Below are 4053 nucleotides of genomic sequence, written 5' to 3' on the forward strand. Positions count from 1 at the left end.
TTTTTTTAAGATTTTATTTATTTATTTGAGAGAGAGAGAATGAGAGAGAGCGAGTACATGAGAGGGGGGAGGGTCAGAGGGAGAAGCAGACTCCCTGCTGACAGCAGGGAGCCCGATGCGGGACTCGATCCCGGGACTCCAGGATCATGACCTGAGCCGAAGGCAGTCGCTTAACCAACTGAGCCACCCAGGCGCCCCTTTCCTGATTTTTTAAAGAAAGATTTTATTTTTAAGTAATCTCCACACACAGCATGGGACTTGAACTCATGACCCCGAGGTCAAGAATCACACACTCCACCAACTGAGCCAGCCAGGCGCCCCCTGATTTTTTTTTTTGAACCATATCTCCAACTCAAACTTTATCTGTTTAAATGTTATATTTGCCTCCTGCTCATAAACCTTTATTTCACTCACACTGAGCAATAAATTTCCCATACCGGAGTATCTTCCTTGCCCAATTAATCCAAAGGAAAAACACTGAAATGATTAGTGAAGAAAAATGTAGGGATTAACACATGCTTTTCATTTGTTTTTAAATATTTTTAAGGTTTAAAAAGTGTTTCAAGTGTGTAATTCCTAGTAGGAGGACATTATCTGAATGAATACCCTGGTGACAAAACACTGTAGAATGTTTCAGCTGCGTGTGGGGCGGAGGGGTGGGGATTCTCTTCACGGCACCCCAGTTTTCTCCGTGAAAAGAGGACGGTCAGAGGTCCACTGGTTTGTATGATTGTCACATTCATTAGGTGACCAAAGTTGCTCTTCCTTCAGCAAGGGCTTTATTTGTCTTTATTTGTCCGAGGGCATTAAGCTTGACCTCCAAAATTTGGCTAACAATTTACTGATGAGATTCATAACCTTTGAGTTGGTCTGATATTTGGATGTCTTTGCAGGGTTCTGAGCCACATCCTGGAAAGCCACCATAACTTCTGGACACTGTCTGGCAGCGAGAACCTCTGGATCACTACGAATTTCATTGAGCCCAGGCATTCCTGCCATTCCAGGCACACCCACCTCTCCCCGCCCCCAGGAGAATTACCAGGCATTTCCCCCAGGAAAGCCCCCTGGGACTGGCTTCTTCCCCCTCCCCACTCGGGGCTCTCTCAGGTTCTTCCAGAGCCTTCTTAACCCTTCCTACTATTCTTTCTTTGAGCTCTCGCTCTTCACATTTTCACTCACACTTTCTCAGATGTTCGGCAATTTTCTGGGCTCTTGGTTGGACCTCTTTCAGCCTGCACTAGCATCTTCATCATGATCCAGTTTACAGGCGAGGGCGAGATCATGTGTTACTTCTTCCCAACGGCCCAGAAGTCGGTGTGCTTTTTCCCTACCACTTATAAGGCTGAACTGCATCAGGATGTATTTCAATAGCTCTGTCACAGTCTCGCATGGCAGCGTTTAGCTTCTGTTATTTGGTGAAGACACGGGCTCTCTTGGCATATACAGAACAGCCAAGCGAGGATTCAGCTTGTTGGCCTCTGTGAACAAGTTGGAGGTTTTCTGTAGCTCACCACACTTTAGGGCATCAAGGACAGCCACTTTTTTATCATTCGTCTGATCCATCGTTTCCTCGATCATCTCTACACTGTCATCTCCCATTTCTTGAGGGGCATCAGTATCCGGTTCAAACACACCTTCACTGTCAATTTCTAGATCACTTTCCTCACTTGATGGTTCACCTGTCTTTATGTTTTCCTCCACCTTCTTCCTATCTGTTTTTTTCTTCCTTGATATTGTCTTCTAATTTAGTTTTATGAGTAGCAGGTGGTCTTTTACTCCCCGTGCTCTCCACCGGCTCCCTCAGGAAGCGATGCTCGGATCCTGCCTGCACATTTTCACAGAAGCTCGCTCACTGTGTGGGGGTCCGTGGTCCAGAGGCGGCGGGAGGCGGTGGGCCCGGCAGAGGTTGCGTCCCACTTCCAGGCACGGGTGACTGTGACCGTGTGGGAGGAGGCGGCTGCTGCGAACTCTCCTGATTTTTTGTCTTACTGAATTAACCGGATACTTCACATACTGACACAGTAGAAACAGCCACACTGGTAACAGGTCCCAACCACCGTGTAGAAAATTAGCTAATTACACCATCTGCTTAATTAACGCAGCATTAAAAGAATAAGGTTTTTCACATTAGGGGAGAAAGAGAGACACACCAAACACCAGACCCAACCCTACCAGACCTTCCAGAATCTTCTGACAGCGGTCTAGATTTGGCACATACAGCGTGGGAGGTTGATCCAGAAATTGCCCCGCTGGTTGAAGCAGCCTGGGAAGATCGCTCAGATTTTTCAGGAGACACGTTGCATGATGATGCCTGGCCACACCAGGTCCGTGCTGATCCGTTTGAGCGCCAAGATGTCCGCACTCCCATGAGTCATCCTTATTTTAAGGATTGCTTTTTTTTTTTTTTAAAGATTTTATTTATTTATTTATTTGCGAGAGAGAATGAGAGACAGAGAGCACGAGAGGGAAGAGAGTCAGAGGGAGAAGCAGACTCCCCGCTGAGCAGGGAGCCCGATGCGGGACTCGATCCCGGGACTCCAGGATCATGACCTGAGCCGGAGGCAGTCGCTTAACCGACTGAGCCACCCAGGCGCCCCCCCGTTTTTTTAATTTTTTTTTTAAGATTTTATTTATTTATTTATTTGCGAGAGAGAATGAGAGACAGAGAGCACGAGAGGGAAGAGAGTCAGAGGGAGAAGCAGACCCCCCGCCGAGCAGGGAGCCCGATGCGGGACTCGATCCCGGGACTCCAGGATCATGACCTGAGCCGAAGGCAGACACTCAATGGACTGAGCCACCCAGGCGCCCCTATAATGGAGGACATTATTCTAGGCTACAGACATAGCCACCTGTACCACAGGATTGCCAAAATTTCGTGGCTGGTCTTACACATGATAACCATCACTACAGCCAACATTCTGGTGAGCTCAGAAGGCAAAAATAAGACTTTAGCTCCTGAATACAATGTAACATTCCCACACCACGAAACCAACGTGTGCCGAACTCAGTTTTTCAAATCATGTCCCAACCATACCAGGATTGCCTGAGCGCGTACCAGGCTATTTTTCCAACAATACCCTCTTTCCAGAGCTAATTATATATGCACTGAATTCTCCTAGAGCTCAGAAAGCAGCTCTTAGACACTTTCGCCATTAGAGTGAGGATGTTGAGCTTTCCCAACAAAATTTTTATTCTAGCTTACAAACTGCACACCCATATCAAGTCATAGATAGCACGAACCACACACTAGATGACTATGGACAAAATACGACAGAATGTGAAAGACCGGACTTAGGCGTTCATTCAATGAAGACTTTAATAACGTCTCAAACCAACATGCCACTCACGTTATAAACAAGAAGCATTTTATTTTTTAAAGATTTTATTGATTTATTTGACAGAGAGAGAGTTAGTGAGAGCAGGAACACAAGCAGGGGGAGTGGGAGAGGGGGAAGCAGGCTTCTTGCCGAGCAGGGAGCCCCATGCGGGGCTCAATCCCAGCACCCTGGGATCACGACCCGAGCCGAAGGCAGACTCCCAACGACTGAGCCACCCAGGCGCCCCAACAAGAAGTATTTTAACTGAAAACATGGAATCAATCACATCCATTAAATTAATTAATTAATTAATTTATTTATTTATTTTATTTTATTTTATTTATTTTTTTTTAAAGATTTTATTTATTTATTAAACTGATAAGAACAGATACTACACTTGATCTTAGCCAAAAGGCCGAGAAGCGATAAGATTTTATTTATTTATTTGAGACAGAGAGAATGAGAGACAGAGAGCATGAGTGGGAGGAGGGTCAGAGGGAGAAGCAGACTCCCCGCCGAGCAGGGAGCCCGATGCGGGACTCGATCCCGGGACTCCAGGATCATGACCTGAGCCGAAGGCAGTCGCTTAACCCACTGAGCCACCCAGGCGCCCTTTATTTATTTATTTTAAAGATTTTATTTAACAGAGAGAGACACAGCAAGAGAGGGAACAAGCAGGGGAGTGGGAGAGGGAGAAGCAGGCTTCCCGCGGAGCAGAGAGCCCGATGCGGGGCTC

General features: G+C 46.6%; 2 pseudogenes; both read right to left on the bottom strand.

The window, feature by feature from the left end:
- Window positions 1-789: 789 nt before the first annotated feature.
- On the bottom strand, window positions 790-2375 carry LOC102729915 (putative protein FAM10A4; annotated as a pseudogene).
- A 1280-nt stretch (window positions 2376-3655) lies between these two features.
- Window positions 3656-3744, bottom strand: LOC145718568 (U2 spliceosomal RNA; annotated as a pseudogene).
- Window positions 3745-4053: the final 309 nt, after the last annotated feature.

The sequence above is a fragment of the Leptonychotes weddellii genome, unplaced genomic scaffold (assembly GCF_054177405.1).
Source record: "Leptonychotes weddellii isolate Sample4059 unplaced genomic scaffold, ASM5417740v2 HiC_scaffold_17834, whole genome shotgun sequence".
Classification (NCBI taxonomy): Eukaryota; Metazoa; Chordata; class Mammalia; order Carnivora; family Phocidae; genus Leptonychotes; species Leptonychotes weddellii.